This window comes from Argopecten irradians, chromosome 2, assembly GCF_041381155.1.
Source record: "Argopecten irradians isolate NY chromosome 2, Ai_NY, whole genome shotgun sequence".
NCBI classification, from domain to species: Eukaryota; Metazoa; Mollusca; class Bivalvia; order Pectinida; family Pectinidae; genus Argopecten; species Argopecten irradians.
Genome location: NC_091135.1, coordinates 53661588 through 53689270, shown reverse-complemented (window position 1 = coordinate 53689270; position 27683 = coordinate 53661588). Strand labels below are relative to the sequence as shown.

Here is a 27683-nt window from a genome sequence, read left to right as displayed (position 1 = left end):
TATGCCCCTCATATACTTTCTCAGCTAAGGAAAGGATACGTTGTGCAAATAATTGCACTGGTTCGTTAGGCCTTTGTGTGATTTGTTTTAATAGAGCAAAAGCATGTGACGCACCCTGAATGTCGCCAAAACAACGAGTAAGTTGGTTTTTTAATTCTGTCCAATTTGGAGTTTCGAGACCTTTTATGTAACGTTGGATGAATTCACAAACGGGGCCTGTGGAGGATTGTAGCGCGCTAGTAAATGTTTTTTGTTGTGGTTGCCAGTTATATGTGCCTGTTTATCAATGTCCCGCATCCATTGTTCAAATTGGGAGCGGTCCCCATTAAAAAGTTTTCCTGCACACCAAGAATTGTCTGCAAGGATTAATTTATTAGTTGTGTTTTCTAACAATTTAAGTCTCTGAGACTGATTATGAATTAAATTTGTGACACTTGTGGCGTTGGCCGTTAATAGCTCAATAGCGTAGGTTGTGGGTGTGTGTTGTGGTTCTTCAGACTGTTCAGTTGACATTGTTAATGTGTGTTGTGTGATGTATAAAATTGATACGTAAATGCGAAATTAACGAAAAAAAAAATCTAGGTGGACAAACTAACAGCAAATGTTCACAAAAATGGATCAAGAATGCAAAATCCACATACCTGTAAACCGGTGATCAGCAATTAGCGGTAGTACTTTCGATGTGGCCAAGGCAACCCAGATCCTAAATCGGACGTCACGGCACCAATGAAATGTAGAAGTTCTGTAGTTTGTTGTATTTTCTGTAGTGGTGTGTATATGTAGGACTCAAACACGTGTTGGTAGCTTCTGGTGTTTATTCGTGGAGTCCTTAAGAGCGACCCCGTTTACTTGTGAAATCTTAGTTTATATAGAGGTACATGGACATTCAACATCAATCAGTTTTATAATAAATGTCAGAGTACATATCCTTCTTAAGTAATCTGACCACTTCTTGTCACGAATATGCATTTAAGTAATAGTGTATCGGAATCTGTTGACTTGATCATGATAGCTACAAGGCATATACATATAACCGTCTATAACCGTCTGGTTACTGCGACCTGATGTCTAAGGCTATATGTGTACCTATAGTAGACTAAGTGTATTAGACTAAGTGTATTCATTGAATTATACATAAAGTTAATTTTCTAAATATTTAACATTTCCATATAAACGCTAATACCGTTTTCGACCAAAGGGTAAATAGTACTATCGTAGTATACTTTACACAAAAGTTCCTGAATCAAGTACGAAAACTAATTAATTACTAGCATTTCGAGAATAATTATTGATCCACATTGAGAACAAACCCAATATTCCAGTGATTTTTTGTACAAATTTATTTTCCTTCCACCCTTAGTGATACCAACAGTATTCGACATTTTATGGATGATACTAAAAACTAGGACCTTAATAAAGGTACATCTTGAAGGTTAGTTATTGTAGGGAGATAACTCGTCATAGTTCAGAACAAATAACAACAAATATTGCAAGGAAAATGCTCTGAGATATCACCTGGAGACGATGAGACAGATATTATAGAAATAAAAGTTAAATATAATATCACGGTTTTACATCATCCTAATAAATAAAACTGTGTGAATAGAAAAAAACAAACGTACAACTTAATGTGATAGCTCCAGACTTGACGGTCCTTTATGTCTGATTTCACAGGGATCTGCCCTGGGAAGGTTTCATGTAGCAATAATTCAAACAGGCTTCATAATATGAATCAGCACACGATTTCACAAACTTCTAGAGATGTCGTAGTATTCATAATACTCGGCAAGTCATGAAACGTCTTTAACAGTTACCTTACGAATAATTTATCTTGGGATGGAATTCGTCCCTTACCTCTGACTAGATAAGACAAATATCAATAATTTATCATGGAATGTAATAAGCCCCTTACCTCTGGCTAGATTAGACACATATCAATAATGTATCATGGAATGTAATTCGCCCCTTACCTCTGACTACATTAGACACATATCAATGATTTATCATGGAATGTAATAAGCCCCTTACCTCTGGCTAGATTAGACACATATCAATAATGTATCATGGAATGTAATTCGCCCCTTACCTCTGACTACATTAGACACATATCAATGATTTATCATGGAATGTAATAAGCCCCTTACCTCTGACTAGATTAGACACATATCAATAATGTATCATGGAATGTAATTCGCCCCTTACCTCTGACTAGATTAGACACATATCAATAATGTATCATGGAATGTAATTCGCCCCTTACCTCTGGCTAGATTAGACACATATCAATAATGTATCATGGAATGTAATTCGCCCCTTACCTCTGGCTAGATTAGACACATATCAATAATGTATCATGGAATGTAATTCGCCCCTTACCTCTGGCTAGATTAGACACATATCAATAATGTATCATGGAATGTAATTCGCCCCTTACCTCTGACTAGATTAGACACATATCAATAATGTATCATGGAATGTAATTCGCCCCTTACCTCTGACTAGATTAGACACATATCAATAATGTATCATGGAATGTAATTCGCCCCTTACCTCTGGCTAGATTAGACACATATCAATAATGTATCATTGAATGTAATTCGCCCCTAACCTCTGGCTAGTTTAGACACATATCAATAATTTATCATGGAATGTAATTCGCCCCTTACCTCTGGCTAGATTAGACACATATCAATAATTTATCATGGAATGTAATTCGCCCCTTACCTCTGGCTAGATTAGACACATATCAATAATGTATCATGGAATGTAATTCGCCCCTTACCTCTGGCTAGATTAGACACATATCAATAATGTATCATGGAATGTAATTCGCCCCTTACCTCTGACTAGATTAGACACATATCAATAATGTATCATGGAATGTAATTCGCCCCTTACCTCTGACTACATTAGACACATATCAATAATGTATCATGGAATGTAATTCGCCCCTTACCTCTGACTAGATTAGACACATATCAATAATGTATCATGGAATGTAATTCGCCCCTTACCTCTAACTAGATAAGACACATATCAATAATGTATCATGGAATGTAATTCGCCCCTTACCTCTGACTAGATTAGACACATATCAATAATTTATCATGGAATGTAATTCGCCCCTTACCTCTGACTACATTAGACACATATCAATAATTTATCATGGAATGTAATTCGCCCCTTACCTCTGACTACATTAGACACATATCAATAATGTATCATGGAATGTAATTCGCCCCTTACCTCTGGCTAGATTAGACACATATCAATAATATATCATGGAATGTAATTCGCCCCTTACCTCTGACTACATTAGACACATATCAATGATTTATCATGGAATGTAATTCGCCCCTTACCTCTGACTACATTAGACACATATCAATTATGTATCATGGAATGTAATTCGCCCCTTACCTCTGGCTAGATTAGACACATATCAATAATTTATCACGGAATGTAATTCGCCCCTTACCTCTGGCTAGATTAGACACATATCAATAATGTATCATGGAATGTAATTCGCCCCTTACCTCTGGCTAGATTAGACACATATCAATAATTTATCATGGAATGTAATTCGCCCCTTACCTCTGACTACATTAGACACATATCAATAATGTATCATGGAATGTAATTCGCCCCTTACCTCTGGCTAGATTAGACACATATCAATAATGTATCATGGAATGTAATTCGCCCCTTACCTCTGACTAGATTAGACACATATCAATAATGTATCATGGAATGTAATTCGCCCCTTACCTCTGACTAGATTAGACACATATCAATAATGTATCATGGAATGTAATTCGCCCCTTACCTCTGGCTAGATTAGACACATATCAATAATGTATCATGGAATGTAATTCGCCCCTTACCTCTGGCTAGATTAGACACATATCAATAATTTATCATGGAATGTAATTCGCCCCTTACCTCTGGCTAGATTAGACACATATCAATAATGTATCATGGAATGTAATTCGCCCCCTTACCTCTAACTAGATTAGACACATATCAATAATGTATCATGGAATGTATTCGCCCCTTACCTCTGGCTAGATTAGACACATATCAATAATGTATCATGGAATGTAATTCGCCCGTTACCTCTGGCTAGATTAGATACATATCAATAATGTATCATGGAATGTAATTCGCCCCTTACCTCTAACTAGATTAGACACATATCAATGATTTATCATGGAATGTAATTCGCCCCTTACCTCTGACTAGATTAGACACATATCAATAATGTATCATGGAATGTAATTCGCCCCTTACCTCTGACTAGATTAGACACATATCAATAATGTATCATGGAATGTAATTCGCCCCTTACCTCTGGCTAGATTAGACACATATCAATAATGTATCATGGAATGTAATTCGCCCCTTACCTCTAACTAGATAAGACACATATCAATAATGTATCATGGAATGTAATTCGCCCCTTACCTCTGGCTAGATTAGACACATATCAATAATGTATCATGGAATGTAATTCGCCCCTTACCTCTAACTAGATAAGACACATATCAATAATGTATCATGGAATGTAATTCGCCCCTTACCTCTGACTAGATTAGACACATATCAATAATGTATCATGGAATGTAATTCGCCCCTTACCTCTGACTAGATTAGACACATATCAATAATGTATCATGGAATGTAATTCGCCCCTTACCTCTGACTAGATTAGACACATATCAATAATGTATCATGGAATGTAATTCGCCCCTTACCTCTAACTAGATAAGACACATATCAATAATGTATCATGGAATGTAATTCGCCCCTTACCTCTGACTAGATAAGACACATATCAATAATGTATCATGGAATGTAATTCGCCCCTTACCTCTGACTAGATAAGACACATTCCAATGTAATTCGCCCCTTACCTCTGACTAGATAAGACACATATCAATAAATATTTTACTGTAGTCCACTACTACTGGTCTTACTTAAGACGATGTCATAGGAAGTCGGTCACTAAATTTTGTTTGCAACAAAGGCCTTTGTGACTATTATGACATTACTTTATCTTTATAAACGATAAATTGAATCATATATATTATAACACATATTCATAACCCAACAACGATACACTGATTGTATATGTCGTGAAAGGTTTGCGTACGGACGATCTAAATGTCTATAGTATTTTGATCTCAGGTTCATGATAAATCAAATTGGTGTATGGGATGAAAAGTCTTCAATCCTATTGCCATAGAAATTCGACTCAGGCATACGACGTAACAAGTATTTTCGCGGACGTTTGGACGTCGTTCGTTCAGTCACTTAAGCATTGAACGTCTTTCAGTTGGCATTCATAGCCATTAGGAATCCCAACTGGACAGAGGCGAATTACTCAGGTGTATGACGTAACAACTTGATATACGGTCGTTTGGACGTCCATTGTACCGTCTTCTGTGACGGTAATATCAATGTCAGCCCGAGTGTACTTCTCAGAGAACACTAACAATACTAATAAACCGAGTCCAACATTTCCAACCAAACAGAAATTCATCCAAGCCGTTCCTGGAAATAATGTGTAATATTCAAAAATAAAATCTACGAAACATTTCTGAAGATTAGTAGTACAAAGGTGCTAATCTCTCTGAGGGTCATTGTGATCCCTGATTCATAGGACTGCAATGAACCTAGGGTGATATTGATGAGATTTAACTTCGACAAGACATGATAAGTGTTTTTCCCCTCAAGAAGAGAAAACACTGCATTACGGTTACCAACACTTGAAACAAGATATCAAGCATTCTAAAACAATTTTGATATGAAAGACCTTACTTTGAATTCATTATTGGAAGACAAACCAAACCATAAGAAACCTATTCTATGAATTCAAAGAGCCATTAAAATTTTCCATATGTACACCCATTACCTAATGAAAACAAAATTGCCGTATACATACCTATACCCGGAATAAGCAGAGCCATGAGAAACATAATGCCAAATAAGTTGTTAAGCCAGGTCATGAACCCTCCAGCCAGTCCCTCGGATACGGGGTAGGCAGCTTCGCATGCTAGCTCGCAGAACAGAGGATTCGCTCCGTTCAGGAACATGCCACCCATGATACTCGAGGCATACAGTTGGACTGAAAAGCTAACATTCATTTAATGATATTCATTAAAAATACTTCGGTGATGGCATTCATGCAAAAATCGAGTGAAATCTAACAATAACCAAAAGTAAGTTCTGAAAATTAGATTTTTTATTTAAACTGGCAAATATAACAATATATTAAACCGATACAAAGTCTTTATTTCAAATCACCTAAAAGACCTTTGGCGATAGGCTTCCTTCATTTCGGTAACATTCTATTTCAAAACACTTGAAAAATTTGAAGTGGCATCGATAAGGGTTGAAGGTCTCATTTATTCATTATCATTATAAATAAGTGTATACATCTTTGGTTGATGTCAGTATTATTTGGTTTCTACATTCTTTGTTGATTTTATAATATACCTTACAAGAAGCAAACAAATAATCAAATTCCCACTCAACGGTACTTAAAGCTATAGTTTGGTTACACATACAAAGGAACCTGCCGCTAGTACAACACACCGACCAGGAATACTGAAATAACAAACTCAACAAATGATAATTGAATATTAAGTTAAAGCAGACAATAGTTTCAAATGTCATTTTCTTTTATGAAATAAAAATGAGACAAAACAAAATGTGATAATCTGTATCGAAAACTTTTAATAATGGAATTGTAATCAGCCCTTCTCGTGATATTAAAAAATACAAACTACAAACCTGGCTATAACCAGTCCTGATGCACATCCAGCTATAGTAGAATAAAACCCTATCCAGCCAGCTTCAGACTGAGGAACTCCCACAGGGTTAAGGATGACGTCAAATACCGATCCATATACTCCGTAAACACCAGCGGCACCATACGCCATAACAATCAACCAAAGGTTGCCGTTTCTGGAAGAACAAAACAATACGGTTGATAAATATACCATAATTATTAAGAAGGACAGCAGTGCCAGCACATGCCATAGCAATCAGCTATAGGTTACCGTTCTTGGAAGAACAAAACAATACGGCTGATAAATATACCATAATTATCAAAAAGGACAGCAGTGCCAGCACATGCCATTACCGTTCTTGGAAGAACAAAACAATACGGCTGATAAATATACCATAATTATCACGAAGGACAGCAATCAGCCAAAGGTTACCGTTCCTGGAGGAACAAAACAATATGGATGTCATGCGGCCATCTGTGGTTAGTAAAATCTTATCTGATCGTTTTGTGGATAAAGGTGGTTATCTAGATTGTTTAGATAAAATCAAGCTGCTATTGCATATATTCTTCTTAATCTAACATATATGCTATGCGATGTTTTTTCTTCGTAAATTACATTTGTAGGTTTTCTATTCGTCCCTGATTATGCTCAGTCGCTTTTTGGATCTAATCATCAATATTTGTTTCAATAACAACAAGCTGTGGAGTCTATAGCGGAAGCGTAATCTGTCAACAATTGTGGTTATATATAAAACATGAAATGATACACATATGTCTGTCTTGTTGGTTGTTAAAAGGCAAAATTGAAAACAGAGAGGCCGATGATGACAATATCGACAAACCATATACTTGTACAGTATTATAATATATATTTCCATTCTACTTTCAGTTTCCCGTTTAATCTATGTTAAACCAGATAGGAATATATCAGGCTTTAAACTCCCATCTGGTCAAGCGTATGAATATTCAACGTTTTCGTCGCGTCATTTACAATTTATACAATGTATACTTACGCCTATACATAACGGTCAAATAATTTAAAATGTGGTTTTAAAGATGTGCGGTCATAGTCTTATATATATGATAAAATAGCATGTATTGAAAAATATTATCGCATAGTTTTCATTTGTTCGCTTGTTGATGCTATGGCTGTTCCGTTTATTGAACTTGTTGACGCCAACACTAGCGCACACGGGATATTCAAAAGATTTACACGTACAATTTTGAATTTTAATGATAGTAATGAATAAAAGGTTATGATTTTTGACAGATGGGCTTCATATCAACTGCATGTTCAATCTGATAACAGTTTATTTCTTAAGTATACATCTATGTATGTAGCATCCTTCCATAGTCAGCTAAAAACCGAAACAATTGAGTGATCGAGATCAAGGAAAGTCGTTTTATGTACGAACTTTATATAAAGTTTACTGTTATTTGAATTCTTAAAGATGAAATATTAAGAATAAACTAGTTCAACTGGTTTGTCAGGGGAATATATTATCACTTGGAGTAGAAGCAGAGCTGCATAGCCACACTCTGTATCGGAACATAACAAAACAAAACATAATACATTATCACATTATTTTTAACGCAAAAACGACTTTGGTATTCAAGTTAGTAACAATCATGTCACCTCCGATCGAAAAAAACCAATAAAGAGATGAAGAAACATGCCATGTGGATAGTACCGTACTCACCAATATACATCAGTCGCATTATCTCGTTCTGTAGAGTATCGAAGTTAGTTAGAACTGAAAGGAAGACACACAAGGCATAAACAACAAATACATTTCATTTTTATATATAATGTATACTTTTGTGTAATGCTAAAACAAAAATTTACGTCGATATGTCTTAATTGTTTCATTGAACAAAGCTACACTTTTCAACTTTCTTTGGTCTTTTCTCATGATTCTTGTGCAATTCAGTTTCCTGAAATTGCTCAATGAGGTTTCCGTTACACGATTTTATATTTTTAAGTCGTTGAAAAACTGCTTTAAAAACTAAGAACGCGAAAGAGGCACATCCTTATAAGACAGCCAGGAAAGGGTAACTATGCTCAACGATGCAACGTATTCAGAAAGATTAAGGATCGATTTTCATTTTGACTGTGTATACGAAGGGCCAACTCAGTTGGCAATGACCATATTCGTTGATTAGAATACGTTTGTTGCCAACTGCGATCATGCTAACAAAATAAAGATCAATCCTTTATATATATCCGCGAGTTAAGATAACTATTATAACATCAAAAGGCAGAGTACCTTTTCTCAGGAGCAGATAATGCATGCTACTGCATGGTAAGATGGTTCGTTGTATGAGTGAAATGATGTGGTACATACTAGTTGTGTTGAGTGTGGCGTCTGTTGTTGGTGTTAGGCTGAGCTCGGTTCTTAAAACAACAAAGTAGTTTTATAGTCAATATAACCAGTTTTTATAGAGAACATTCAAAAGACACACAGGTTACTGTATTATTATCATCATCATTATACTTATTCATGAAATAAAACTTTTATAATGAATTATTTATTAGGTATTTTCACTTCGGATGGAAATCCTTTTTTTGTACTGTTTCCTCTTCTTCTTCTTATTATTTAGGAATTTCCATTTCGGATGGAAATCCATACTGTTTCTGTTCTGTTTCCTTTTCTTCTTTTTATTATAATTATTAAAAGCTAACCGACATTTCATAATATATAATTCATTTTTACATAAATAATACCACCAGCCACCAAATGATAGGTGGAATGTCATACTATATATATATATTGCGCTCCATTGTGCTATATGATTTAATATTTGTCTACTTTGTCCCACATTACTGTTCGTATCCTATTATGTAATCGTGTTCGTTTTGTTTGTCTTGATAAAGGGGCAGATCGCCTCGAAAATTTGACAATTTTGTTTTGTCCACACAGCTGAAATTACTTCCTTGTCCAATATATATACACAATATCTGGACTTTTTTCACTACACGTTATCAGAGATTATGTCAAGGTCAAGAGTTGCTAGGGGTCAAATGAGGTCAAACAAAGGTAAAAATGAAATTTACCATAGAAATGTTTTGAAGGGCGCATATGAAAGAGCAGCTCTAAGGCACATAATACACGAAATGACCAATTATATAATTAGAAATGGCTGATATATAGGATATCAAAATTCGGCATTTTAATTTGTATTTATCCTTATGGGAAATTTTTCAGTTTATTTTAACCTGTATTTACAAACATGTTATATGTTTTCGAGGTCATATACGGCTAGATGGCAGTAACATATGGCGATTCGTTCTTTTCCGTATTTTTCCCCGTAATTTGTGAGCTCGCAGCGCCTCTATCATTTAATGTCAGATTTTTCATACATTAAGATTTGGGAATATTGTCTTCAACACTTTTAAAACATAAAATGACCAATTTCAAGTTTATATCAATCGAAATGGCGGAGATATAGGACATCAATTTTTTTTTTCAAAATGGCCGCCAAAAACCACCTTCTGCGACTCATAGCTCACGTTCTATACCAGCTAGACCCAAACTTTAAACGTCTACTCCCATATTATTGATACTTTGGAACATTTTGGTAGTGCAAAATTTCATGTAGTGGGATCGCCATTTTGTATTACAAGATGGCCGCCAACTTTTCGAGCTATATCTGTATATAATACATCTAATTGGCCAAGCTAACTTTTAGCAAATACACACCTGCAAATATAATGAGAGTATTGATACTTTTGTAATGATTGATGCATTAAATATTTTGATTCTTATCTTAATTTCAAAATGACCCCCATTTTGAAATTCCAGATGGCCGTTAAACTAAAAGTTGTTTCCGTATTTCACTCTGTCAGTGATCAAGCAAAACATTAAGTTAACATTTTTAAACGTCTTCACCCATAGTATTAATGCTTATTATTATTGATTATGGATCATTCTGGTAGCGTTTAATTTAATGTAGAAAGACCGCCATTTTGTGTTTCAAGATGGCCACCTAATTTACTACATGTACCTATACCTTATATAATAATAATATAATGAATGACTAAGTTGACTTTAAGCAAATAAAACACATGTAAATACAGTGAGTATTTTTATTTTGTAGCGTTTGACAAAAATAATTCGATTCTTATTTAATTTTCAAAATGAAAATTTTCAAAATGGCCGCCAATCTGAAATTCAAGAAGTATGGTAGCATTAAACTAAAAGTACATAATTTAACCAAAACGGGTGATAATAATCATTACTTTAAAACTTTAAAACTTCCAAATATTATTAACTTCTGTAGATATTACATTATTCTCTGAACTAATCTGAATAGATGAATTAAATACAAAAAATACAAAATTTCCATAAAGCGGGTCGTTTATGATCCCCGACGTTGTCCTTATAAATACACCGTATTTATCCTTTTGAAAAGGTATCGGACCATTAACCCTTTGAGCCTACACTAGCTTGAAAAACATTTAACATCTATTTTCATGCCTAAAAGATAATTACATGTACATTGTATAGTTCTAGAATCAGGTCCACGATAGGAGTATTTGTCATTCTGGAAAGAACACACATACAAAAACTCAGTGTTAATGCTTTATCTCTAAAAAGATGCTTTGGCAGAGACTTTTTAACACAAAATGTAACTTCATATCCAATTAGAGAAAAATCACAAATTGCTCTGCGAAATTGTCTATATCATGTAATTGGAAATACCCTATCCTGAAGGAGATCTTCACTGCATCAGCACAATGACCTATTTGTATACCTTACACTGTCTACAAATGCAAGATGTGCCAACACGTTATAAAGGATACTGTAGAGACTCAGAAATATAATTTGGAAGAAAGATAGAATGTCTGATAAACTATAGAGAGCATAGGAGGTGTTTCCGAAAGAAACAAATTGTAGACAACAAAAATTAATTGATGATCATCTACTTTTTGAATGTGGAATGTAAGATATTTGCCGGGGGAATGGAAATATTCATGACAGCTAACGAATACATTTTGGCTAAAGCAAGAAGGTATTCAAGGCTTCAAATGGTTTATTCCGACTGCAACTATTCAATGCATATGGATGATATATAATATTCCTATTCCTGACCACTGCAAGTAAATTTCCAGGAAAGATCTTAACGAAATCATTTGGCAGTCATCAAATATCAGACTTGCAAACCGAAGAACAAAATGCAAGGATATCATTTGGAATTCGTCTTCCAAAGGAGGCTTCATGGATGAGATGGCCGCACTTATATTGAAAAACCACGTTCATGCCCGGCCGCCAACTGCATCTCAATAAGTTTGATGTGGATTCTGGGGAAGATATTCCTTCTTTTTAATAATCAGATATAATGTCAGGGAAATTGGTTCGATGAAATCGTGAACGACTGCAGCAACATCAGAAGACACCACTTAAGGAAGGACTTAGAGAAAGTTCAAAGCACGGTTTTCCCGCCAAAGCTTGGATGTCTACCTCATCTGACGTCTATCAATTTGACGGTAGTGGCACTAGAATTGACCACATACAAGTCCTTGCGAAGATTACCATGAGTACCTCTATGTAAAACTTTGCAAATGTTAGCAGAGCCTCTGAAGATGGCGAAGGCAAGACAGATAATGGTGTTGACTTAAGAACAGATATGAATCACTTAGCACTATGCTAGTAGTGCAGTATATGCAAACTAAATACACCTAGAACACAAAGCCACCATCAGTAAAACATGCTTACAGTACCGAAGACTGAGTGAAAATAAATTGCAGCGATGGAGGACAGAAGAACAGTACGCCTTCAAACTAAGTTCAAACAATGGAGAAAATAGAGAGTATAAACAAGATTGGGACCACATAGACAGCAAACTAACTTAGTTTGAAGTTGGTCATCTGGACTTGTGTTTGATCGTGTGTGCCATTTTATTAATGTGTAATTAATGTGTATGAATGACAGTTATTGTGTGCGTGTCTGAGAGTCCATTCATTCAGCTGTCCGTCTGTCCATCCATTCTGTCATTTGTTCGTGTGTTTGTCTGTCTGACCTAATGAAATCATACCTGAAAGTATTTTCGTTTCATTTGCAGTGTCGACACTGTCTGTCTGTAACGATGTGTGCACAGACAGATGATATCAATGTGGATATAAAATCATCATTTTATTCATCCGATCATTCTTTATTCGTTAGTTCATTGCTCTTCTTTTCTCTTGTTCGTTCGCTAGTTATCGTTCGTTCCTTCGATTATATTATATAACGTATTAAAGTGATCGTTTGTTCGTTAAATATGCTCCACTGCGAACAGAGCATAAACGACACCCATCATTTGAATAATAACTGATGTATAATCGTGTTTACATATGCCTAATTTAAAAAAAATGCATATAAAATATAATAGTTTGCTTTTGGTGAATGTATATTGTACATATGTACAATAAGTACTAAGTACTTTCCATATAGAACATAGTGCCATGGAATTTTTTCGGGAAGTAATAAATTATTTTTTAAAATAATTTCATCTTAAATTAGAATATGAAGCTAACACTTTTCAATAATAGTTATGGTGTAAATTAATCAACTTTTGTTTGTAACTGAAGAAAATCCTCTGCTAATAGAGAAAAAATACCATTCGCTGGCTGTGGAGCATCTTTAATATATCACGTGTTTTGATCGCGATCAAATCTAGTTTTTATTTGCTCTGAGCAAAAATAATTTATCATTTCAATTATGTATATTACATATCAACCATTCAGACATTATCATTGAACGAAACAGCACTGAAGAGTATAGTCAGCCTTCAATACATGTATAATCAGTGTGTTTAAGTTAACGATACCTGTTGGTGATTTTGTGTTGGTAGTGTAGTGACGAGACCAGCACGGGACCTGTTACAATAAAAATCACAATGAAACCATAACTATCATCTACAAAACAACAAACCTTGATTTTAATTGCTATATATCGCAAGACGTTTACCATATTAGACACTGACGAAAGCAGCTGTATTTGAGAATAACAGCACGTGAACAAATTAGAGTAACAAACTTTTGATTGAAACGTTTGAATGACAAGCACATTTAATCCGAATCCAAAAGACATAAGCATTATACAATTGTGGAGGCCTTAGGCAACAGTTTGGTCATTTCATTAGTCAAGTATAATTATAATGTATGGTAGCTCAAATGAAATCACTGCTATCGTCTTAGTGACGACACTTTGTGTAGTTGTGTAGGAGGATTTGAAAAGGAAAATTATCACTCTTTCGAACGGTAGTAACAGTTTTTATGAAGAGGTGCTAGAAATGTGATTTTTTTTGCCGCTAAAACTAGGTGGGGTAGCTTTCCATCCTTTACGTATATAGTGCTATTTAGAGTATGATTTTCACCGATTTATTTTATCTAGACCCCTACTGGCGGGTCCATAATTATATAAACTTCTCACACATTGGTTTTGACCTGAAGGCCATTGCCATACCCCCGTTTTTAACCTCACCTTAGATGAAGGCTACTGCCACTCCTCCGGAATTAAAGACACTCGATGTAGCGGTAGTCGTGGCTCTTTGGTCTGGAGGGAACCACACCGCAGCAAGAAGAGGTGGCCCCGCAAACGGCACCGTACCGGCAATACCATTCAGTACTGCACAAACGTTCATTGTCCTGTAAATACGCCAAACAGTTAAATACAATTGACAGATCGTGATGAGAGAAATGTTATCAGACTGAAAAAGTCAAACTCTACAAAATCGGTCCTTCTTTAATGGTTCTCCTGTTGGTACATATATGATAACACAGGTTGGGATGTACTTCTCTATGACATGAGGAAGTATACCTCAGTGATACCAGTGTAAGGTAGTAACTCGTGACTATGCTATCAAACAGTACACACGAATATGGGCAGGAGACTGTATATCTCAACACATCGCGGTAAACCATCTTTTGTTGAAATGGTATAGACACATTTGGTTACAAGTAGGATATGATTATCTGTAAATGTCAATGCCTTAAGATGAGGTTACGATATCCAGCAATGCCAAATTCTCTGCTTAATCTATATTAACAGTTCAGATTCGTTGTTTCGCCTAGAACAATGATAGTCAACTTTGGTGTGGTAATTTGGATGACCACGGGGATCATTATACGACTCGCGTTATGAAGATTGACATTTTTTCAAATGGTTTAAAAAAATCAATGATTAATTTCATTTTGAAAATTAAATGCCGTTTCTGAAAAGGTCTTAGGCCTTTAAACTATAAACTAAGCAGAGGTAAAGGGTAATGCTAAAATAAAATAACGTGTAAACTAGACGTCCTTGTATCCACAGATATAAAGGATTTCTAGAAACTGCGTTCACGGCCATTACCAGAGTGTGTAGTCAGAGTTGCTTGTTATACAGCGCAGACCGGTACCGAGAAACATCAGTACACAACAGCCAATCAGGGACTTCCGTAAACCTGGAAAACACAGTCAGGAATATTATGGATCTGATAGAGTAAACTATAGTATGCAGATTGAAAATAAAATAATTGAAAGGTGAGGTGATTGTATCGTAGCAATGTACAACCTTCCAACACCACCAGATACTTCGTTCCACTTTCTTTTGTCACAATATTGTATTTATATCAGTTAATGACATTGGTTCAGATATATGGCCAATCAAAAGATTTCGGTTTCATTTTTATTTGCATACATTATGACGGTATGTATATATGAACTATTCGCTCTAATCTTAGTGGATGATAAAAAAAATCAAATACATGTAGTAATAATTATAAAAAAAATAGTTCTTTGTTTTCAAAACACCTTGCTAGTTATATTTGAAGTAACCCACAGGCTAGTGGCTCATTAGGAAAATGCACTAAAATATGCCACCATCAGTTTCCGAAACGCGATCGAGGGCGATTTTGAGTAAGTTTTGTTGACATGGCGCGGTATGCTATCACCTTAACCCTTAAACTCCGAAGGTTTTGGGAGGCTGAAGTTGGTTCCGAGTTCCGAGTTCCGAGTTCCGTTTAAGCTAAACGGAACTCGGAACCAGTTCCGAGTTCCGTTTAAGTAAAACGGAACTCGGAACCAGTTCCGAGTTCCGTTTAAGGATTTTGTTTTTTAAACAAAATTTTAAAAAATTCAATTTATGTAATTTGAACATATTACAAATGTTTTCTGTTGTGTTTTTTCATGGATAATTTGTGATAGAGCTAGTTTAAATACGTTTTCAAATAACATCTATTTCCGTTTAAGTAAAACGGAACTCGGAACCAGTTCCGAGTTCCGTTTAAGGAAATTTTCTATTTATTTAGATAAAATCATTCTATTTGCCTAAGACATATGAGAAATGTTGCCAGTTGTCTTTTTTCATGGGTTAATAGTGATGAATCCACTTTAATTCAGTTTTCGATCAACTCCCATTTCCGAGTTCCGTTTAAGTAAAACGGAACTCGGAACCAGTTCCGAGTTCCGTTTAAGGAAATTTTCTATCTATTTAGATGAAATCATTCTATATACCTAAGACATATGAGAAATGTTGCCAGTTGTCATTTTTTCATGGGTTAATAGTGGCAAATCCACTTTAATTTAGTTTTCGATAGACTTCCATTTCCCAGTTCCGTTTAAGTAAAACGGAACTCGGAACCAGTTCCGAGTTCCGTTTAAGGAAATTTTCTATCTATTTAGATGAAATCATTCTATATACCTAAGACATATGAGAAATGTTGCCAGTTGTCATTTTTTCATGGGTTAATAGTGGCAAATCCACTTTAATTTAGTTTTCGATAGACTTCCATTTCCCAGTTCCGTTTAAGTAAAACGGAACTCGGAACCAGTTCCGAGTTCCGTTTAAGGAAATTTTCTATCTATTTAGATAAAATCATTTTATATGCCTAAGACATATGAGAAATGTTGCCAGTTGTCTTTTTTCATGGGCTACTAGTGATGGATCTACTTTAATTCAGTTTTTGATCAACTCCTATCTCCCAGTTCCGTTTAAGTAAAACGGAACTCGGAACCAGTTCCGAGTTCCGTTTAAGGAAATTTTCTATCTATTAAGATGAAATCATTATATATGCCTAAGACATATGAGAACTGTTGCCAGTTGTCTTTTTTCATGGGTTACTAGTGATGAATCCACTTTAATTTAGTTTTCGATCAACACCTATTTCCCAGTTCCGTTTAAGTAAAACGGAACTCGGAACCAGTTCCGAGTTCCGTTTAAGGAAATTTTCTATCTATTTAGATAAAATCATTCTATTTGCCTAAGACATATGAGAAATGTTGCCAGTTGTCGTTTTTCATGGGTTAATAGTGATGAATCCACTTTAATTCAGTTTTCGATCAACTCCCATTTCCGAGTTCCGTTTAAGTAAAACGGAACTCGGAACCAGTTCCGAGTTCCGTTTAAGGAAATTTTCTATTTATTTAGATAAAATCATTCTATATGCCTAAGACATATGAGAAATGTTGCCAGTTGTCTTTTTTCATGGGCTACTAGTGATGGATCTACTTTAATTCAGTTTTTGATCAACTCCTATCTCCCAGTTCCGTTTAAGTAAAACGGAACTCGGAACCAGTTCCGAGTTCCGTTTAAAGAAATTCTCCATCTATTTAGATGAAATCATTCTATATTCCTAAGACATATGAGAAATGTTGCCTGTTGTCTTTTTTCATCGGTTACTAGTGAGGAATCCACTTTAATTTAGGTTTCGATCAACTCCTATTTCCCAGTTCTGTTTAAGTAAAACGGAACTAGGAACCAGTTTCGAGTTCCGTTTAAGGAAATTTTCTATCATTTTGGATAAAATCATTCTATATGCCTAAGACATATGAGAAATGTTGCCAGTTGTCTTTTTTCATGGGTTACTAGTGATGAATCCACTATAATTCAGTTTTCGATCAACTCCCATTTCCGAGTTCCGTTTAAGTAAAACGAAACTCAGGTTATGTTTAAGGAAATTTTCTATCATTTTAGATAAAAGCAGTCAATGTGCTTGGGACATAATAGAATTGTTGCCTGTTCCGAGTTACGTTGAAGAATTTTTTAATGAATAGACTACGAACCAGACCTGAGTTCCGTTTAGGCCGATGCTGGCGTAGACATTGCTGTTAAAGACTGAATATCCTGATGCTTATAATCGCATCGCAATACGGGTGCCTTTTAGTAATCAGGTTGTCCGTCTGTCTGTCGATCGGTCCGTCCGTCTGTATGGTTGTCTGTCCGCCTGTCCGTCCGGCTGTCTCGCTTTTTGTTACCACTATTTATCAAAAGACAAGGAACTGTTTCAAATTTCATTTGTAGGTTACCCCGGCGCCCATGTTTTGTATACTGCATTTGTGGACCAATTGGTCAACATGATGGCCGATAAGCATATATTTTGGATTTTGATAGTTGAAAATTGTTACCCTTTTATCTTAGAAAGTACCAACTGGATCGGTCTCAAATTTTATAGGTAGATTTCCCTTAGGATCTTGTTGTGCATATGACATTTTTGGATAGATCTATTAAAACAATGGCTCTGAAGGACATTAGTTGTCGATGGGCCATAAAACTCGTTCAAGCAAATTCATCAAGATGGCCAAGAGGCAGCCATCTTGTATTTTGATATTTACAGTTTAAAAAAAAGAAAAGATCTCTTTTTCCATTGTCAGAAATATATACTACTTTGGTAGGCGCCGATAATTCTCTGGGACCTTTTGTACTATACTGTCATCAATCTTTTTCGAGTGATAGCTTCAATTGTATATTCCATTTTCTAATCGTAATGTAGATTGAGCGGGGCCTTTTCTGATATGTCAGTGTTTTAGTTTTTTTTACAGGAACCGTCTTTTGAACCTTCAATAACATAAAGTCACAGTAAAATTCTATATATCGTCGATTTCTTAAACGGAGCCAATAACGAGGTCCCCGTTCCGTTTTAGATTACATGTATACCAAAAATAGGAACCAGACCTGAGTTCCTTTTAACCCCACGCTTGCAAATTCCATGTTAAAGCTGACGATGCAAGTTAAAAAAATATATATTTGAGATTTAAAACATTTTTTTTTTCAAATATCGTTTCTGAGACAACCCTTTGCGTTTCTAAGGACGGGCAGTCGCCATTTTGTTTTAACTCTGCTTGGATAGAAAACGCCTACCGGCCCCTAAATAAAGCGCATGGATCGACACACTTGTGCTCTATCATGTACATATAGACCTAGCAGTTGTCCACTGTGTATCACCTACTAATACGTAAAAAAACACTTACCTGTAAATCTGTGTAGGGCTTATTTTAGCAAGAATACATGTCAAATCCTCTAAGTTGTCATTTAGATGCTTGTCATAACCTAATTACAATCACTGGATTGCAGCTCCACAGACGTCATCAGCCAGGTCCACCTCTCCTTGAACGTTTCGACTTTGAACGTCCTCAAGATGGCGAGTCGACAAAGGTTGGCCAAATCACTGCCCGTCTGTGGATAGTGTCCAGCTCATGTGTTGTCGTCTCCACCACAGCCAGCTGGACGACTTCTCTGCTGTTCTTGACAGTCGGTCCACTGCTGCTTTTCTGTCTCTGCCCTTCACATCCAGTGCTGCAAACATGCTTCATGTGGAATGTGCAGGTTATCCTCTGCATACTATCTCCACTCTAGGGCCCCGATGTCTCCTACAAATTCTTCATACTTCCCCTTCTTTCGCTCAAATGCCTCCTCACATCTTTCTTCCCATGGAACTGTCAATTCCACAGTGACCATTTTCTTTCCCTGTTCCCGTTGACCATATGAGGATATCTGGACGCAGATTGGTCTGGATGATTTCGGGGGATGCCAGTCTTCTGTCTAAATCGACCCTCATCTCCCAGTTCTGTGCGCCGTCAAGGATACCCCCCTGGTGAACAGTTGAAGAAGTGTGTCCTCCCTCCCCGCCTCGTACAAAGTTGATGAATGTACAACCCTTAACAGGCTTCCGCTTCTAATCCTCTCCCTCTCCAGGATGTCAGCCAGTTCATTTAGCACCTTGTCATGGCGCCATCTGTAGCGTCCTTGCGTAAGGGCGACATTGTATCCTGATAGTACAAGCGCAAGGTTCCCTGGTCGGTTGCACAATGGACAGTCTGGAGTCTCAGTCAAGCCCCACCTATGAAGGTTAGTAGGCGAGGGAAGCAGGTCGTAAACTGACCTCAGCAGGAACTGGATTCGGCAAGGTTCCATAAGCCAGATGTCCGACCAAGACAGTCTTCTGTCTATAGTTCCCCACCTCGTCCATGCTCCCTGGGCTCCCAATATCCACCACTTTGGCTTTCCTGATTTCCTCCTCCATTTTCCTGATGTTGTCCTGTACCATCTTCCTCTTGCCGGCTTTTTCTGATGTCCCCCAGCGCTGCACATGACTTGTACCCAGTCCCTGGCATCATACGCACGTTGTACCAACGATGCATTGATGTCTCAGTCGGCTCTCATCTGCCTCTACTGCGTTGCTTGCAGACCATTTTCCTCCCCGTTCTCGTCTCTATGCCCGCGAATCTGATGTTATCGTCTTTTGAGTGCCTCACAGTCATCTCCTGTCTTGCCTTAATCACCTTGAACTCCTCAACCAGTGATGAAATTGGGAGCTGTACAGGCCAACGCTCGTGAAGCTTGGGGGTACTGCTAGCCATCTTCGCAAGAACTTGCTGATGGTTCTTTCCAGTGCCTCTACTGTCGTTGTTGTAACCTCATACAATGTGCGCGGCCACGTCAGACGAATCCTGGGATCCACGGAACCAGACCTGAGTTTCTTTTAACCCCATGTTTGCAAATTCCATGTTAAAGCTGACGATGCAAGTTTAAAAAAATATACATTTGAGATTTAAAACAATAATTTTTTTTCAAATATCGTTTCTGAGATAACCCTTTGCGTTTCTAAGGACGGGCAGTCGCCATTTTGTATTAACTCTGCTTGGATAGAACACGCCTACCGGCCCCTAAATAAAGCGCATGGATCAACACACTTGCGCTCAGTCATGTACATATAGACCTAGCAGCTGTCCATTGTGTATCACCTACTAATACGTAAAAATTCCACTTACCTGTAAATCTGTGTGGGGCTTATTTTAGCAAGAATACATGTGAAATCCTCTAAGTTGTCATTTAGATGCTTGACAAAATAAAATTCCAACACAAGTGAATAGAAATCCAAATTGATAATCCGTCCATAAATCTCCACGTATATCATCGTACTCGATGCTCTCGACTGGCTATATACACGTGACGTAGCTGTCCCAAACGGGCGACAACTACCAAGGACACAAACGTGTCGATGTAAGTGTAAATTTTGTATATATTGAAGTGTTTTATTAGTTCTTATTATACATATTTTGGGATCTAGCTGACAACACATTTATGTATTTCTTCATTGAAATCTTGTCAGGTGAGTGCAATGTTTATCTTCAGTTTGACATTGTTATTTGCAATATCACGGCATGTGTATCTTAGACCAGGTATGTTTAGAATGATGCACATGTGTCAAGTCCCGTGCTTTTTTATAAGGGGTGGCCAGTGGTGGTTACTAAGCAGAGCAAAAGAAAAATGGCTGCCACTTTCTTGGATACGGCACCGTTATACAATGTAACTAGGGGATATCTCAAAAACAATTTTCGAAAAAAATATTTCATTATATATATACATGTATATTTATTTAGTTTCAAATGCATGCTTTTCAACTTGCATTGTCAGCTTTAAGTTTACATGCTTTTTACTGGCCAATGAGCGGAGTTCGTTTATTATGATTCCCAAATGTTTAATTAGAATATTTTATTGGACAATTTTGACGTTTTCTTATCCAACAAGGAATAACAGTCAAGGTCATTCATATTTAAACTCTTTTGAAGACGAATTCTTCTTCATCTCGCACGCATGGGTTAGCCAAACCGCATGACCTCTGGCCTAGAATCAGAGCATATCGGGATATACTTTATGCAGCCAGTAGCCGTTTTCGAGGAAATCAACCACACCGAAGATTTCGCATGCGACACGCTGATTTGAATGAGGACTCGGTCCTTTCTGTCTTGTTTTGAAGAAAATTCAGACATTGAAGGCCATTACCTCGCAGGGGTCAGCACCACCCAAGAAGAAGGCTAGATCTTCAGCTCCCAAGTGTACTGTGCGGTCGAAGTCAAAGCCTTGCTTCAAGGGCAACAGAAGGAAGGGTAAGAAGAATATAAACCCTCAAGGGGACAGGGAGAAAAGTTCCTGATTAATTTTCCCCTCCTTGATCGTTCCATACGAAAGGTCTCTTCTGGAGAACTCAGATACAGCTCCTTCTCCTGCAGATGAGTCTTCGGGTTAGGAAACAATTTCACACCTAGGAGGGTCTCTATCTTCCTCGTCACCATCTTGTTGTAGCAGATTGGCTGTTCGCCTTTCTCCCAAAGTCATTAGAAGGAAATCACACACAAGATCCACCATTTGCGTGAAGGTATATCATCTTTCATCCATCGGGGGATCCAGAGAAAGCACTTGCCATTCAGGAGGAAGTAAGGACCACGCTTTAAAAGGGTGCGGTCGAGAAGGTACCTATGGTAGAATATACATCCGGCTTCTATTCAAGAATGTTTCTTATCCACAAGAAGTTGGGAGCGTCCCATCAGAAGCTGATAGTTTTTACGGGATTTCTGCACTACGGGGAAGACATGTTCACATCTATTCTATGGAGCGGAACACCCGTCTGGTCCTGAAACGTTTGATCAAAGTCGACTTCATTCCTTCAAGACTCCGAGATGTACCCTTCCAGGACTTTGTCTTCAGAAACCGTTTCAACACAATTCAGGATATTGTCCTTCCACCTTTGGAGAAATTCGAAAATGCCTCTTACTTTCATCTCGGCTGGTCCAACGTCCATATTCGTTGGTTTCAGTGTTTTGTGTTATATCAACGCATGGGAATTTTCGGTGGTGTACTCTGAAAGGCAATTTAAACCATGACCATGTTCACGGATGCGTTCATGTGAAGGTTGTTGGCTTACCTTGACAGAGCACAACGACATGCTGGAGATGATGGCTTTTCTGTTTGCTCTGCATGCTTAACAGAAGATTCTGCATTACAAGGGGGGTTTGTGTGACTACGAACAACTCTATAGATGTCGCGTATATAGAGAGAAAGGGAGATACGATATCACGTCCTTTGTGCCCTCGCTATCCGTATTTCCGTATTCTTCCCATCTGTCAGGAAATGCAGTTGACTATTTTAGACAAGCATCTTCCAGGAAGGTTGAATGATCTGGCGGATAATCTCTCCAGGTGCCACTGGCCGGTTCTAACAGAACGGCAGCTAAATCCTCCTATCTCTGAATTGGTAGGAATTGCATGCTTATGCAGTCCCGCCAATGCATGCTTATGTATCCCCGTCATTCAACCTGGTGGACAGGGTTCTACATATCGAAAGCATCATTGTCCCTCCTTCCGATAGCGCCACTGTGTCCGAGACAACACTGGTTTCCGGAGCTCTTGTCGTTTCTGGTGGATGTTCTCTGGTTTTCCCACCCAGAATCATTCTCCTGCGCAAGCCTAGGCCCGAGACGTTACATTCACGTCCTGAGATCCTCTACCTTCACTCATGGAAGTTTTTTCATGAGTCCTCTCTCAGACAGGCTTTTATTCGGATATGTCAGCTCGCATCGCCCGATCAATTAGGTCTTCCTCTTCTGCCGTCTACCAGTCACGATGAAAGATCTTCTGTGAGTGGTGTATCTTCAGAAACATTGATCCGGTTATGGCCTCTGCCCAGCTGCTTGCGAGTTTCCTTATTCTTGTCGACTAGTGAGCGCCATCCTGTCCCTGGTAGTATTGCAGACTATCGCACAGATACACATATACTGCCAGTGTACTTTTCATGGTAGACCAGAGGTAGAAACTTCCATTTCTTTGTCTGCCTTGATTTGGGGGTTCAGTCTCGACAGGCATATGGTACAGTAGTTAGCTCCACAGTGGAACATAGAACACGTGTTATGGGGGCACCATAATGTTTGTAACGTTTAAGACTGTGTTCCTTCTTACTCATGCCTGATGCCGCGGGAGGAGTGATATATATGCATTGCCTATTCGCTCTTCGCGCGTTCGTTGGGCTAGAGATACCTCTGCCATTACCATTCTCACTTATCATGTCGTTTCTCCTCGATGGGTCCTTGTTCCATGACATCATCTGCCGGTTGACGTGGTCAGTCTGCTTTCACTGACCTTCACTGTCTCTGTCCTCCCAATCAGATGGGCGGATTTCCTTGGGTGCGGTTGTGGTGACTCAGTCTCTGACTGCTCCTCCTCAGTAGACATTATATACATTTGTGGTTTTTAACTGTATACGAGCAGGTTTCACAATGGTGCACCTCTTTTCACAAGGAGGTATATCCATTTTGTATTCCTTTCCTTCGGGGGTTAATTTAACCATTTGACTAGGCTGACTTGCTTCGGACTCTCTACTACGGAAAGACGCTTTCGTATACTAAAGTTGTGGTAGCGTATTGCTGAACTGAAATTGAGATTTTTAAGTGAAAAACCAATTTTCACAATGTAATACTTTATGGGGTCCCACAGTAGTTTATCACCTTTCCTCCTCAGTCATTTTCCTCTTATGGCTACATAAAGATTTTAGAAGAAGGGATACCACTCTATGTTACTCTCGTCAAATACGAGATAAGGTACGGTAGGGTAACGGGGTTCACAAATCTTATTTTTGTCAAGGCTACAAAGATTGGACAGATAGCGTGTTTACATTCTAAACGTATGGTTAATATTACTGTATATCTTGAAGAGTGGTTTTACATTGATACACCTCAAATGTACATATGAAAGACTTCTTCTCTGAATCTAAGCACGGGATATATGTCATATTGCAATGGTAGCATCTTTATTGGATGGGGATTCAAAATTATGCAAATGGTGTGGCTGACGTCCTTGGGTTCAGACCCCCCGTTTATAAAAAAAATGGTTCCACATCTCTCCAATGAAGCTTTAGACTAAATTAAAACTTTTCTTCATTCCTACAGAAGAAAATGGATTTTAAAGAATTTGCAATACTTCCACTACTAGTCCTCGCTCCTCAGGCCTCCTGGGGGCCAGGGCCACCGTTCACACAAGGAAGCTTCAGCGGAATTTTCGTCAAAATTCATTAAGCAATTCAGGACTAGTAGAGATTTTTGTGAAAAACTTGACAGACGAAGGACTGACAACGGAAACCGGAGGCCGCGGTATAACATAAGCTCACCGGCCCTTCGGGTCAGGTAAGCTGTTGCACGAAACTCGGGTTTGGTTTCTAGTTTAGTAAAAGGTTCAACGAAACTCAGGTTTGTGTGTCAGCTTCGTTTAAAAACTCAACGCTATAGAGATTTCCACTGTTTATCGATGATAAATGCTTCAATTACAATTAATTGATTACATTTGTAATTACGCATCTTATCATAAGAAGAATTAATAATAAACAGAACCCCGCTCGCTGATCAAGGATGCAAGCATGAGGTTAAACGGAACTCGGGTCTAGTTCCGAGTTACGTTTAAGCTTAAACGGAACTGGGGTATGGGTGTTAGATATGTTTCAGAAAATATATTATGTGCTAAAGTGATTAATTCTGAGTTGTATCATTACAGCAAAATCCAGAGTTCGATTCCAATATAATATATGTAATTAAACATGCAATTAGAGGTAGGAAACCTATTAAACAGAACTCGGCTCGTTGCAAAGTATTCGTGTTAAACGGACTCGGGTCTGGTTCCTAGTTCCGTTTTACATCAACGGAACTCGGAACTGGAAGTCGATCGAAAACTAAATCAATGTGGATCCACCAATAGTAATCCATGAAAAAAGACAACTGGCAACATTTCTCATATGTCTTAGGCAAATAGAATGATTTTATCTAAATAAATAGAAAATTTCCTTAAACGGAACTCGGAACTGGTTCCGAGTTCCGTTTTACTTAAACGGAACTGGGAAATGGAAGTCGATCGAAAACTAAATTAAAGTAGATTAGCCACTAGTAACCCATGAAAAATGACAACAGGCAACATTATTCATATGTCTTAGGCATATTGAATGACTTTATCTAAAATGATAGAAAATTTCCTTAAACGGAACTCGGAACTGGTTCCGAGTTCCGTTTTACTTAAACGGAACTGGGAGATAGGAGTTGATCGAAAACTGAATTAAAGTAGATTCATCACTAGTAACCCATGGAAAAAGACAACTGGCAACATTTCTCATATGTCTTAGGCATATAGAATGATTTTATCTAAATAAATAGAAAATTTCCTTAAACGGAACTCGGAACTGGTTCCGAGTTCCGTTTTACTTAAACGGAACTCGGAAATGGGAGTTGATCGAAAACTGAATTAAAGTGGATTCATCACTATTAACCCATGAAAAACGACAACTGGCAACATTTCTCATATGTCTTAGGCAAATAGAATGATTTTATCTAAATAGATAGAAAATTTCCTTAAACGGAACTCGGAACTGGTTCCGAGTTCCGTTTTACTTAAACGGAACTGGGAAATAGGTGTTGATCGAAAACTAAATTAAAGTGGATTCATCACCAGTAACCCATGAAAAAAGACAACTGGCAAAAGTTCTCATATGTCTTAGGCATATAGAATGATTTTATCTAAATAAATAGAAAATTTCCTTAAACGGAACTCGGAACTGGTTCCGAGTTCCGTTTTACTTAAACGGAACTCGGAAATGGGAGTTGATCGAAAACTGAATTAAAGTGGATTCATCACTATTAACCCATGAAAAACGACAACTGGCAACATTTCTCATATGTCTTAGGCAAATAGAATGATTTTATCTAAATAGATAGAAAATTTCCTTAAACGGAACTCGGAACTGGTTCCGAGTTCCGTTTTACTTAAACGGAACTGGGAAATAGGTGTTGATCGAAAACTAAATTAAAGTGGATTCATCACTAGTAACCCATGAAAAAAGACAACTGGCAACAGTTCTCATATGTCTTAGGCATATAGAATGATTTCATCTAAATAGATGGAAAATTTCCTTAAACGGAACTCGGAACTGGTTCCGAGTTCCGTTTTACTTAAACGGAACTGGGAGATAGGAGTTGATCAAAAACTGAATTAAAGTAGATCCATCACTAGTAACCCATGAAAAAAGACAACTGGCAACATTTCTCATATGTCTTAGGCATATAGAATGATTTTATCTAAATAGATAGAAAATTTCCTTAAACGGAACTCGGAACTGGTTCCGAGTTCCGTTTTACTTAAACGGAACTCGGAAATGGGAGTTGATCGAAAACTGAATTAAAGTGGATTCATCACTATTAACCCATGAAAAAAGACAACTGGCAACATTTCTCATATGTCTTAGGCAAATAGAATGATTTTATCTAAATAGATAGAAAATTTCCTTAAACGGAACTCGGAACTGGTTCCGAGTTCCGTTTTACTTAAACGGAACTGGGAAATGGAAGTCTATCGAAAACTAAATTAAAGTGGATTTGCCACTATTAACCCATGAAAAAATGACAACTGGCAACATTTCTCATATGTCTTAGGTATATAGAATGATTTCATCTAAATAGATAGAAAATTTCCTTAAACGGAACTCGGAACTGGTTCCGAGTTCCGTTTTACTTAAACGGAACTGGGAAATGGAAGTCTATCGAAAACTAAATTAAAGTGGATTTGCCACTATTAACCCATGAAAAAATGACAACTGGCAACATTTCTCATATGTCTTAGGTATATAGAATGATTTTATCTAAATAGATAGAAAATTTCCTTAAACGGAACTCGGAACTGGTTCCGAGTTCCGTTTTACTTAAACGGAACTGGGAAATGGGAGTCGATCGAAAACTAAATTAAAGTGGATTCATCACTAGTAACCCATGAAAAAAGACAACAGGCAACATTTCTCATATGTCTTAGGCATATAGAATGATTTTATCTAAATAAATAGAAAATTTC

The 27683-nt window shown here is 37.3% G+C and overlaps 1 pseudogene; it reads right to left on the bottom strand.

Annotated features, from left to right (window-relative positions):
* Positions 1–5159: 5159 nt before the first annotated feature.
* Positions 5160–19119, bottom strand: LOC138316720 (solute carrier family 49 member 4 homolog; annotated as a pseudogene).
* Between the last annotated feature and the right edge of the window lie 8564 nt (positions 19120–27683).